The sequence below is a fragment of the Salvelinus sp. IW2-2015 genome, linkage group LG36, assembly GCF_002910315.2.
Source record: "Salvelinus sp. IW2-2015 linkage group LG36, ASM291031v2, whole genome shotgun sequence".
In the NCBI taxonomy this organism is placed as follows: Eukaryota; Metazoa; Chordata; class Actinopteri; order Salmoniformes; family Salmonidae; genus Salvelinus; species Salvelinus sp. IW2-2015.
The window spans coordinates 26,046,446-26,060,558 of record NC_036875.1 but is presented as its reverse complement, the minus strand read 5'-3'; the positions used below and the strand labels follow the sequence as shown (position 1 = coordinate 26,060,558).

The 14,113-nt window shown below is 44.0% G+C and overlaps 1 pseudogene; it reads left to right on the top strand.

Annotated features, from left to right (window-relative positions):
* Positions 1-3,496: 3,496 nt before the first annotated feature.
* On the top strand, positions 3,497-12,511 carry LOC111959274 (macrophage receptor MARCO-like; annotated as a pseudogene).
* Positions 12,512-14,113: the final 1,602 nt, after the last annotated feature.

The following is a 14,113-nucleotide window of genomic DNA, read 5'->3' as shown; positions in this document are numbered from 1 at the left end:
GGAACCCTAAATTGTGTATTGCCAAATCCCATTTTCTTTGTAGTGTATGGCTTCAGAAAGCTATAAGGTGACCTCTATTGGGACAGTAACATTAAATCATTTGGGGACCTGCAGGAGGAATTTGGCAACAATTTTGGAGACATTTACTAATTCTGAGTTTGCTTAGAAGTACTTTTGGACCCTCTGGCACTCCTCCCTCTGGTAACGTTCCTTCACATATCCTTTCTCTTTACGGTAAGGGACACGAAGCCTCACTCTATTATGGCCTGCTACTAAAGGAGTGCTCGGAAACCTCTTCATTCAAAAATGGTATGGGAAGCTGATCTAGAGGTTTCTTTCTCAGAAAAAGAGTGGTCAGACATCCCAAAAGAATCCAGGAAAATGTTAAGGGAAATTCGAACCAGACTCATTCACTTTAAGGTCATCAACATAATATACTGGACACCCTCCAAGCTCCACTGGGCCAAGTTAAAAGACAACCCTGACTGCTGGAGATGTCTTGCAGAGGGCCCACCTGTACATGTCCCACAGCTCAAGAGTTCTGGTCACGGGTACATGAAAGCATTGAGGGTTGTAGGGTTCCAGGTCCCATTTTGTCCTTGGCTATAAATGATGGGAGACCCCTCCTCTACTGAGGACCTTTCCACCTCAGACTAGGACTGGGTCCAACCTGCAGGGGTGTTAGTTAGAAGGTTACTAATTCAACAATGGAAGTCAGCTCACACTCCCACTTTAGGAGAATGGCACCTCTTACTTAGCAGGGTAGCAGCTTGACAGATTATCTTTTCGACTAATACAAAGATGGACACTTTTCTTTGGGAAGTGGGAAAAATACAGTATTTGTATCACATTGAAAAACGTTAGAGAAGCTCTACTACCACCTTTCTCTGACCCCTTTTCAGAACAGATTATTATGATGTGTAGCCTATCAAGCTTTAGTTACCCCCCTACTTTTGTTGTTGTTTTTTAAAATATTTTTTTAAATGATTATTTATTTTTGGTTTGCCCACTAGAGCTCTGTTTGTCTTGTTGTGTGTATGATTTTGTATTAGATATTGGAGTGAGTCAGTGGCTGCGTTCGTTCTGATGTTTTGCAACAGTGGTCTTTCGACTGGTCAGACCAGATCCTGTGCCAGTGTTTAGGCGGGGGATCTGGGTCTGGCTGCCATGTCTAGACGCAGCCCATTATCACCAGGTGGGATACAGAATGTGTTTGATATTATATTGTAGGATAACATAATATTGTATAGAGTGTGGCTATTTTAAATGCATTATAGTATTGTACTGTGGTGTGTGATAATGCCCGAGAAGCCGATGTTTGGAGGATATATTGGCACTGTTTGCCAGCCCTCGACTTCGTCTCAGGCCTGACACCCGTACCAATATCTCCTCCAAACACTGGCTTCTGAGGGCATTATTCCTTAATTAATAGAATAATGGGAATCAAAATAATAATATGTGAATTGCAAACAGTACAAGGAAATATTTTGCTGTAGCCTTCCTTTCGAATTGTGTCGCTGCAAAACTAATTTAGTCGATATTCAAGTTGATTTTGACAATTATGGGACATTGCAACACAATAGATGCAGGTAGTCAGCCTGAAGTAAACACTTCTAAAGGTAAGCTATATAGTCTATTGGCTCTATAAAATTCGCATTACATGCTTTTAGTCATTTTCCCCCAAAACCTTCCCAATTAAATGTTGACTGCGAAGTTGGCCTACCTGGCAGAATGATATGATGATTTGTATCAAACGGGTGCACATTTGCTTTGCACACTCTACCATCATATGTGCAGTACAGAAACACAGCTAGCCTAACACAAATGTACTGTGAATAAAACTTGAAGATCTCAGTGACTTTCAACGTGGCACCGTCATAGGATGCCACCTTTCCAACAAGTCAGTTTGTCAAATGTCTGCCCTGCTAGAGCTGCGGAAAGGTCTAGGAGCAACAACTTCTCAGCCTTGAAATGGTAGGCCACACAAGTTCACAAAGTCAGAGCAATGATACAGTTTCTGTTGGCTATGTCATTTCTGGGGTTAACCTAGGGCTTTTGATTCAGTGAAGGTCTTTCCATAATGAGAATAAGTTAAGGGGTTCCCTCCTTCTGTTTGAGTGTGCTGGTGTTGTTTCAGGTGCCATTGCTGAGAGATTTGCTCTTCACACTCTGAGCAATGGTTAGGTTTCACTCGTGATTTGTCAAGGTGCCTGTGCTAGTGAATCTCTTCTCAAACACCTGATAAAGATAAGGTTTTATGTGAGCCCTATTCCCATCAGAATGGGCTTTTTGGTGTCTTTTAAGAACATAATCCTGAGAAATTCTTATCATATAGAGTGCTGTGGTGAGGTCTCTCTCCTGAGTAAGCTGGTAGGCTATACTCTTTGGTTTCTTGGTTTAACATGTCTTACCCTTGTGGATGTCCTTGGTTGTTTTTGTGTTTCTGATGCAGAGAATCTCTTTCCACAGTTCCGGTCATCATTAGGGATCTCTGCTGTGAGAGTGGATATCAACAGATATGGGCCTAGGCTACATATCCTCTCCTCTTTTCCTTCAAAGCACTGATAAGTGCAGATGAAGGGGTGGAGACAAGGGCCCCGTTCCAGAGCTTACACGTTGCTGACGCATCTTCCAATGCCTGGGTAGGTATTTTAAGTATCAGCGAACCACATCATATGTTATAGCAATTTGTCAGTTTATGACACAGTCAATGGCCTTGCACGCAAACATTGGTTGTTGCATTACATTGCCTTAGCTGTGGAACCTGGCCAAGGAGAGGACAGATTTAGGCAATTGAGATAGAGCAACCTTTCCCTCATCTAATCCAATCGACTGCAGTGCACAGCCGCATTAAATGCACATTAGGGCAGGCAGGGAAGGGTTTTCGTTCCTTAGATTGCCTTCTGTCCAATGACCACAAGGTGGCAGGATTCAATCAAAAATCAGATGAGCCTGTTCAGTGCTGTCCTCTCGTTGGGATTTCACATCTAAGAGAGAGGGATAGAGAAGGAGAGAGGGGGGGATAGAGAGAGACAACAAAACAGTTGAAGGAAGAAAGGAGAAAGAAGGAGTAAGAGTAGAGATGGAGACAAAATTCAACAGGGGGTAACAGTAACCTATATAACCTTTGACCCACTGAGATCCCCACCAGAGAGAGAGAGAGGGAGAGAGAGAGATGTAATGTTGTTTTGTAATGTTGTTTTCGTTGCTTGTATGCTTTTCTGTAGCAGTTTTCAATGAAAGATAATGTTTTTGTATACTTTTGGTATACTTCTCGAGAAACAGTACTTCCTGTGAAAGGCAATGGAACTGACATTCTTAGCAGGAGATGTAGAATTTAGTGTCAGGATAATCCAAACGTATGTACCCCATGCTACTTCCCTTTTTCTACAGATTGCTGTTAACACTGTCAATACAGCTCATTTTTGCAACCTCAGCCCCAAATCAGATGACTTCCGCTATGTGTCAAATGGGTTGGGTTTTATGTTTTATACGTAATGATGCGTTGTTATAAGAGGGTCTTGATGAGGATCTCGGGGGTGTTGTCTGTCACTTTGGAGTAACATGGAGACATCAGTAGAAAGAGGAGAGGATCACATCAGCTCGTTCTACCAGAGTAACCCACTGCTTGACTTAGACATGAAACTGAGCAGGACGGACATGTACACCTTCCAGAGCAGCGGTAAGCATGGGTGGACCTGGGGGTCACAGGGGCAACATTTTGACTTGTAAGTTCTTCTTGTGCCAAAGGCCTGGTGATTCAACAGTAGTGAGCTATTTGTGTGATTTTTCTTATATTTCACCCCTGGTGCTAGGGGCCTATGCACATTAGGGCAGGCATGTTTCCCTAGGTCCACCTGGTGCAGAGGCCTTTCTTATTTCAAAGTATGTTCTTTACCCAATTCACCTTGAATTGGTGCAAAGTGTGATCCGCTGTAGCTCAGTTGGTAGAGCATGTTGCTTTGGATAAAACTGTCTGGATGTATTATATTATTACATTATAAAGTGGCTTGGATGATCTTCAATACAGTGAATGGTAATTTATTGTAACTACATTCAAACTCTTCAGGGAGACAATCCTTGTGAGAACATAACTGGGAGGGATCAGATTGCTATGGTACAACACAATCTGAAAGTGGTGGTGGAGACTGAAACAGAAGTAGAAGTACTGTCTGTGCACTGCAAAAATAACCAGTCTAGCCAAAGAGCTTTTGCCATGTGCAGAGACCATAGACAGCACTGAATTCCAACTTTATATTCGCTGGCCAGACACACCTGCTGTGGCAACCTACAGTAGATGAGTGCTATTTACCAAGCTCAACAGCCTGACTTTCTACACTGAGGCAGAAATAGAGAAATAGCCAGAAGAGTGCAGCCATGTCTGTGGGTTTGCTGAGATCATTTCTCCATATTCCAAGGGATGCATTCATCTGAATTCTAAATCCCACCTGTAATCCCACCTGTAATCCCTACCTGTAATCCCTACCCCTTGACAGAACATGAATTGGATAGGTTTAAGCAATATGATTGCTTGTATGCTTTTGTGTAGCAGTTTTCGATGAAAGATAATATTTTTGTATACTTTTGGTATACTTCTCGAGAAACAGTACTTCCTGTGAAAGGCAATGGAACTGACATTCTTAGCAGGAGATGTAGAATTTAGTGTCAGGATAATCCAAACGTATGTACCCCATGCTACTTCCCTTTTTCTACAGATTGCTGTTAACACTGTCAATACAGCTCATTTTTGCAACCTCAGCCCCAAATCAGATGACTTCCGCTATGTGTCAAATGGGTTGGGTTTTATGTTTTATACGTAATGATGCGTTGTTATAAGAGGGTCTTGATGAGGATCTCGGGGGTGTTGTCTGTCACTTTGGAGTAACATGGAGACATCAGTAGAAAGAGGAGAGGATTACGTCAGCTCGTTCTACCAGATTAACCCACTGCTTGACTTGGACATGTGCGTAGGGGAGTAGGTGGTAGGGGCCCATTTGGAATGTAGCATAAATGTTGTTTGTGTTCATGTCAACATGTTTCAGATCTAAAACCAGCCAAGGCCAGAGGAGCACAGCGATGTCTGAATGTTATTGTCGTTTACCTCGTCCTTCTGACTGCACTGAATGCCTTCCTCCTTTACAAAGGTACATCAACCATTGGTTGGTTTTATGTCCAAAATGGTTCAAGCACATTTATCTAATGTAAAGGAGAAACTAGATTTCCCATTATATCCTGAACTGCATCAACACACGACTTCCTGTATTAGTGACACTATTTGTCTGTCTCTGTGCACCTCTCCCCTAGTCTTTTCGATGGAGTCTTGTTGTTTCTCCTCCTCTGGCTCCAAGACAACGACGCTGACCAACATCCACCTCCCCCTGGGGACGGACCAGGAGGAGGACCTCCGTACCCTGGCCAGAAACACCAGCTTGGAGTCCAACTCTCTCAGAGGAGACCTGGGGAGGTTACAGACCCAGGTCAGCAGCCTATGTGGGGAGGATGGACAGCTGGGCCAGCTGAGGACAGACCTGGGTGTGGTCAATGCCAGCACCACTCTCCTTCAGGACACAGTGAAAACACTCAGATTCCTCAAAGGTAGCTACTGTAAGAAATGGCAGGATGTCCAGGTTGATAGATCTTACATTTTATATAAAATATGGTTACACATGGACATAGGTATACACCCATATTTTGTCATTATGCTTTGCAAAGTATAAAATACAAGAGTGTATCTGGTGTAATAAAGCAGGCTATTTTTGCATTGCAGCTTCACCAGGCCCACAGGGACCTATTGGTAAGTCCCCTCATCCTTAGTGTAAAATCAACAACCACAGAAGAGAGTAAGAGAGGTATCAATGCCCCTTACACTTGTAATTCCCATGTCATTTGATGCTATGGTTTCCCTAGGTCCACCTGGTGTGAGCGGGGCAACTGGTGTGAGGGGGGAGAAGGGATACACAGGTGAGTTCACCTAAAGCGCTACATTGCTGCATTGTAGTGGCATCACCGTGTCACTGCAACAGCCAATGTTAGCTCAGCACCAATCTAACTCTACCACACATTGGAGGGTTGTAGGAGAGGAAATATGTAGCATTAGCATTTATCTTCTCGTCTGTCCAGTAACGATTTGACCTGTCATCTCCAGTCAGGATCAGAGAAAGTGAAGGATGAATGATCTGCCTGCCTCTTATTTCATAATAACCCACTGCTTAGTCAATGCATTTACCCCTGTATGAAGTCTCAATCAGGGATGGATTTTCACACAAGCTAACATATTATCATTAGAGTCTGAGTCAGGCGTTTCCAATAGGTCGTCCTACCAAAATGCCATCCTTCATCACACTATAGAGTGGATGCTAACTGCACCCGTTTAGTAAGCAGGCAGACAGTTTCAGTCAGCTAACATGGATAAGTGCCTTTTTCGAGGCAATGATTGTATTTTTCACAATAACATAATTCATCAAAGAAAAATGAAGAATCCATCAGACTCAATATCAATAATGTTTCATACAGACCTTTCTCTGTCAAGTGATCTGTGACCGTTCTATGTAAAGCTGATTTGATGTAATTCACTGTAACATTTAATGTTTGCTTTTGTATATAAGTAGATAGTGAAAGGGTTACTGTGTTCCAATTGAGACAGTAGATAGTGAGAGGGTAACTGTGTTCCAGGTGAGACAGTAGATAGTGAGAGGGTTACTGTGTTCCAGGTGAGACAGTAGATAGTGAGAGGGTTACTGTGTGTTCCAGGTGAGATGGTAGATAGTGAGAGGGTTACTGTGTTCCAGGTGAGACAGTAGATAGTGAGAGGGTTACTGTGTTCCACGTGAAACAGTAGATAGTGAGAGGGTTACTCTGTGTTCCAGGTGAGACAGTAGATTGTGAGAGGGTTACTGGGTGTTCCAGATGAGACAGTAGATAGTGAGAGTGTTACTGTGTTCCATGTGAGACAGTAGATAGTGAGAGGGTTACTGTGTGTTCCAGGTGAGATGGTAGATAGTGAGAGGGTTACTGTGTTCCACGTGAAACAGTAGATAGTGAGAGGGTTACTGTGTGTTCCAGGTGAGACGGTAGATAGTGAGAGGGTTACTGTGTTCCACGTGAAACAGTAGATAGTGAGAGGGTTACTGTGTGTTCCAGGTGAGACAGGACAAAAAGGAGACCCTGGAGTTGATGGCCAGACTGGTGCCAAGGGAAAACCAGGGGAACCAGGACCCAAAGGTGATTCACCTTACTCCTACTGATATCAAACCTTAACCTCAATCTAAACCCCAATAGGAAATGTGACATTATTACTGATCTTTTATGTCATAACAATGCGTTTAGTAGTCTGTGGTTATTAAAACTTCTTATGGCTGCAGTCCCGTTAACGGGATCGATATGACAACAGCCAGTCGAAGTGCAGGGCGCCAAATTCAAAAAACAGAAATCTCCTAATTAAAATTCCTCAGACATTCATGTGTCTTATATCATTTTAAAGGTAATCTTGTTGTTAATCCTACCAAAGTGTCCGATTTCAAATAGGCTTTTCAGCGAAAGCACTACAAACGATTATGTTAGGTCACCACAAAACCACAATAACCACAGCCATTTTTTCCAGCTAAAGATAGCTTTCACAAAAACCAGAATAGAGATAAAATTAATCACTAACCTTCGATTATTTACATCAGATGACACTCATAGGACTTCATGTTACACAATACATGCATGTTTTGTTTGATTAAGTTCATATTTATATAAAAAAATCTGAGTTTACATTGAGGCGTTAGATTCACTAGTTGCAAAAACATCAAGTGACTTTGCATAGCCACATCGTTTCAACAGAAATACTCAACATAAATATAAATGATAATACAAGTAATACACATAGAATTATAGATATACCTCTCCTTAATGCAACCGCTGTGTCAGATTTAAAAAAGACTTAACGGAAATATAAACCATGCAATAATCTGAGACGGAGCTCAGATGATTAGCCAAATTAGCCACCATGTTGGACTCAACAGAAACCAGAAATTACATGATAAATGTTTCCTTACCTTTGATGAATTCATCAGAATGCAGTCCTAGGAATCCCAGGTCCACAATAAATGCTTGATTTGTTCGTTAATGTCTGTTATTTCTGTCAAATTAGCTACTTTCGAATTGTTTACCAAACGCACTACCCAAAGTCTCAAAGCGCGACCACTATAACGTGACGAAATGTCCAAAAGTTCCGTTACAGTCAGTAGAAACATGTCAAACGATGTACTGAATCAATCTTTAGAATGTTGTTAACATACATCTTGAATAACGTTCCAACCGGAGAATTACATCGACTTCAATTGAGAGATGGAACGGAGCTGCCTCTCACGTGAACGCGCGTGTTGAATGCATGGTCAACTCATGGCAGTGATTACTAAATTCTGTCTCCTTCGACCCCCCTTCACATTAGAGTCATCAGACTTAGTTCTATTGACTGTTGACATCTAGTGGAAGCCGTAGGAAGTGAAAACCCATCCATATCTCTCTGTATTTTCAATGAGAGCTTGGTTGAAAATATGGCACCCCCAGAAAAAATCCAAACATGAAGTGGAACTTCTCAGGTATTTGCCTGCCATATGAGTTCTGTTAATCTCACAGACATAATTCAAACAGTTTTAGAAATTTTAGAGTGTTTTCTATCCAAAACTAATAATAATATGCATATATTAGTAACTGGGACTGAGTAGCAGGCCGTTTACTCTGGGCAACTTTCATCCACGCTACTCAATACTGCCCCTGCAGCCAGCCATAAGAAGTTAATGCTCATATCCACCGGCTCACATAGAGTTCACTTGTGGTTATACCACTATTGATCTCCATTCAGTACCTCAACTCTATAACATGTCAATGTTTCAGGTGAAGATGGTGCCACTGGACCACAAGGACCAGCTGGTGCACCCGGTAAGTCCATTATTACTAACATAGAACCAGTCCAGTAGTACTAACATGGTAAGAACTCAAGCAGTAGAGTTGTGGAGAACATGGTGGATAAGTTGACTGTTTACCACAACAATTACCCATGCATCAACACTAACTTTACAGCTCCCTAGTGGACAGGCTGGGAATATTTCACCATAGTTAGCTTAGTGAGCTCTTTTAGTCTAAGAGACATTCGGAGGCTAGATTAATTATTGACAGTTTCACAGGGGCCGGGTCTGCAGGTGGAGTAGGCTAATTGTGTCAGGAATACTGAATATTCCCCCCTTTTCCTTCTGACTCCGCCTCTCTCCCCCGCTCTCACCCCATCCGTCACAGAGTAAATGTGTGTCGTGCACTTGATGTCCCACAGCCCAATCCAAATAAATATGCCCTTGATTAATATTTGATTGGCTGAACTTGCTCCAGGACTTTGCATTTTTTATAGCTGAAAAACTAGCCCTGACTCTTCAAAAGCTTTCGAGGGGTGACATGAATGCATTTTAAAAGTGTAGGTTAGATGGTTAAAGCTGCTGCTGCCCAGGCAGATACTATTCTTTCTCTCCATGAAAGGAAATTCATATTTTTACTTAATTGCCCTCACTGTTAATAGTCTTAACAGCCTGGTGAGCACAAGGCTCTATTCCCTTCCACCCTTGAATAGGTAGGAGATTGACTCCTGACAATAGACTCAAACTCCACTTTTGGGGTTAACAGTCATAAATATAAATATTCCCCACTAAATGTATCTTTTATATTATCCTATATTATGAGTTATCATAAATATGATGTCATCATGACTTGCTCAAATTAACTTGTGACCTTTTCATCCAGTAGTTCCATTTCCATTTCAGCCTTCTCAGTTTCTGTTCCTGTTGTCACATTAATACGGAAACCATATCAGCAGATCATTATTGTGAAATCTGTCCATTTTACGTCCTCTGAATTGAAATTAGGAGTGCTGAGTGAATGCATTCTGTAAATAAAGGTAGTTTGGAGTTCTGCTTGCTTCAGCACAAATATAGTACATTTTTCTTAGCATAGCCACTTCACAACAAGTAGCCCACTGCTATGGTGCCGGAGAAAATGTATATGATGTTAAAAAGGGGTGAAGTTCCCCTGTGTTAAGTGTTTTAATGTGCATGTATTTGATTATCTTTAGTGGATAAGTCGTTTGGTGTGTGTGTGTGTGGTTGTGTGTGTGTGTGTGTGTGTGTGTGTGTGTGTGTGTGTGTGTGTGTGTGTGTGTGTGTGTGTGTGTGTGTGTGTGTGTGTGTGTGTGTGTGTGTGTGTGTGTGTGTGTGTGTGTGTGTGTGTGTGTGTGTGTGTGTGTGTGTGTGTGTGTGTGTGTGTGTGTGTGTGTATACAGTAACTCTGACTATGTGTCATACAGACAGTGGAGCCACCAACTGTTCAGGACCCCTGGGCTGCCAGGACCACAGGGACCAAAGGGGAGTATGGGACACATTGGTGAGTCTGCCATGGGCATAAAAGGATACTTCGGGATTTGGGCAATGAGGCCCTTTATCTACTTCCCCAGAGTCAGAAGAACTTGTGGATACCATTTTTATGTCTCTGTGTCCAGTATGAAGTAAGTTGTGGTAGTTGCGTGAGCCATTGCTAACTAGCGAGCCATGCTAGCATGCTTACAGACACCCATAGACTTCCAGTCATTGTGCTAACGCTAGTTAGTATTGGCTTGCGAAACTACCTCTAACTTCCTTCATACGGACACAGAGATATACTTCTCTGTGCATATTTGCATATTTGAAGGGCTTACTTGTAAACAACCTATTTTTTACTATTCAACAACAAGCTGAACCTGGTCTACTCTTTACTCTTGTTGCCACCTCTAACCTTTACCTTCCAACCTCTTCACAGGTTTACCAGGGATATCAGGCCAGAATGGAACCAAAGGGGACACTGGTAAATAACTGTTGATGTTTAACTGTTTCATGAGGCCAAGCATGAGGTTGCCTTTACATGTTAGTGTGTGTGACTGTGTGCAAATGTTTTCACATTTTTGCATTTTCATCTTTACTGTAGTGTATAGCCTCACATTGTAGAGCGAGTGTGACATAGTGGTGCTGTGAATCTTCCAGGATCCAGGGGCGTGATGGAGTAAAAGGGGCCCGTGGTCTGAAGGGTGACACAGGGCCAACAGGAGGCCTGGACCCACAGGACCTGAAGGTGAATTTCACCCTGTCTCTGAGCTATAGGAGCCTCATAATCACTTCCTTCAAATGACTGATTACAAGAATGACAGGTTATGTAGATTGTCTACATTTTCCCATCTTTATTATATTCTCCTAACGTTAGGTGCTATTATAAATATGAAGTGTCATGTAGACTTTTTGTACAAATTTCTAGCTCTTGTTCTTCTTCCGCAGGACAAAGAGGACCTGCTGGTTTAATGGAACAAGAGGACTTGCTGTGTGTTGTCTTGTGTGTGTGTGTGCGTGCATGCGTGATTGCGTGTGAGTGTGTTTAATTCGTGTGTTTGTGCGTCCGTGCGGATTGCGTGTGAGTGTGTGTGTGTTTAATTTTTACTTCTGCATGTCCTAGGTCTTCCAGGGTTGCCGGGAAGTCCTGGAAGCCAAGGTCCACGTGGAGAAAAAGGGTGAAAGAGCAGCTGGACCAGGTAAGTGTGTGGACCTTTGGAGCCTCACACAAACACACACACACACACACACACCACACACACACACACCACACACACACCACACACACACACACACACACACACACACACACACACACACACACACACACACACACACACACACACACACACACACACGTGTTGGTGTGCATTTGTTTACGTAAATATATACTGTATGTAAATATGATATGTATTCATTTAACTGAATATTCATGTGAATAATCATTGGACTATAGGCCTGGAATAGAGCACAGTTCATTTTCAATCATTGCGTGTATAAGATATTTTCAAATGTCTCTCTCTCTGGTGACAGCGAATGTGCGTATGTTGGTGGGGGACTCGTGGGAGAGTGGAGGTGATTGGTCGGGGCAGTGGGGTACGGTGTGTGACGACAGCTTCGACACTTGGATGGGACGGTGGCTCTGCAAGATGCTGGGGTACCAAAGAGCCTCTACAGTCTTCACGGCAAGCCCCGGTGAGTCCATCCACTACCTTATCACTTCCATAGATCCTCCAATTGGTTTTGTCTGTTTGTTCCTACTGAGGATGTATAGAGATCCTTTCCTGGTTGAGTTTTGTTTAACTCTATATATATTCATGAATTGCTCATTGTCATTGTTGAATCTCCTGGACTTGTGGATTCAGTTGTGATTCTTTTAGGGGTGGGCAAGATCTGGTTTGATGACTTGCGCTGCACAGGCACAGAGGCCATGTGTTTGACTGCCCCCACAACGGCATGGGCATCAACAACTGTCAACACAACGAGGACGCGTGGGTGCAGGGTGTGTGAGTGTGTCCTGGATCCAAAGGAGAGACTCCTGGACTCCATCGAAAAGACTGGAGGAGAGATGCATAGAGAGAGATACACACACACACACACACCCACACACACACACACACACACACACACACACAACACACACACACACACACACACACACACACACACACACACCACACACACACACACACACACACACACACACACACACACACACCATGTAGAAACATGAATATGTCAAAGACTGTAGTTAATGGTATGGAGACTTGTTGCATCTACTTTGTCTCATCTTATTAAACAAACATTAATAACTTATAGGCATTTCAATAAACATGGCATTTAACTAACATGAAACTTATTACTGATTACTTATTACTGATTACTTATTACTACCTGTAATAATGTACCCTGGATGAAAGTTTACAGAGAAAAAAACTGAATTGCATTTTGTAAACCAGTTTCATCAGTTTGAAGTAAAACAGTGAAAAAATCAGACAAAATGAGTCAGATGCAGTTTGTATAAATGTTGTGAAATGCTGTGTGACATCTACTTTCGCCTCTTTATCCACTTGATCCCAGTCCTCCACCCACTCACCATCACCCTCCCCACCCACTCACCATCACCCGCCTCACCAACTCACCATCACCCTCCCTCCACCCACTCACCATCACCCTCCTCCACCACTCACCATCACCCTCCTAAACCCACACACATCACCCTCCTACACCCACTCACCATCCACCCTCTCCCACCCACTCACCATCACCCTCCCCACCCACTCACCATCACCTCTCCACCACTCACCATCACCCTCCTCCACCCACTCACCATCACCCGCCTCCACCAACTCACCATCACCCGCCTCCACCCACTCACCATCACCCTCCTCCACCCACTCACCATCACCCTCCTAAACCCCACACACCATCACCCTCCTACACCCACTCACCATCACCCTCCTCCACCCACTCACCATCACCCTCCTCCACCCACTCACCATCACCTCCTTCCACCCACTCACCATCACCCTCCTCCACCCACCCACCATCACCCTCCTCCACCCACTACCATCACCCTCCACCCACTCACCACCACCCTCCTCCACCCACTCACCATCACCCTTCTCCACCCACTCACCATCACCCTCCTCCACCCACCACCATCACCCTCCTCCACCCACTCACCATCACCCTCCTACACCCACACACCATCACCCTCCTACACCCACTCACCATCACCCTCCTCCACCCCACTTCACCATCACCCTCCTCACCCACTCACCATCACCCTCCTCCACCCACTCACCATCACCCTCCTCCACCCACTCACCATCACCCGCCCTCCACCAACTCACCATCACCCTCCTCATCCCCCTCACCATCACCCTCCTCCACCCACTCACCATCACCCTCCTAAACCCACACCACCATCACCCTCCTACACCCACTCACCATCACCCTCCTCCACCCACTCACCATCACACCTCCTCCACCCACTCACCATCACCCTCCTCCACCCACTCACCATCACCCTCCTCCACCCACCCACCATCACCCTCCTCCACCCACTCACCATTCACCCTCCACCCACTCACCACCACCCTCCTCCACCCACTCACCATCACCCTTCTCCACCCACTTCACCATCACCCTCCTCCACCCACACACCATCACCCTCCTCCACCCACTCACCATCACCCTCCTACACCCACACACCATCACCCATCCAT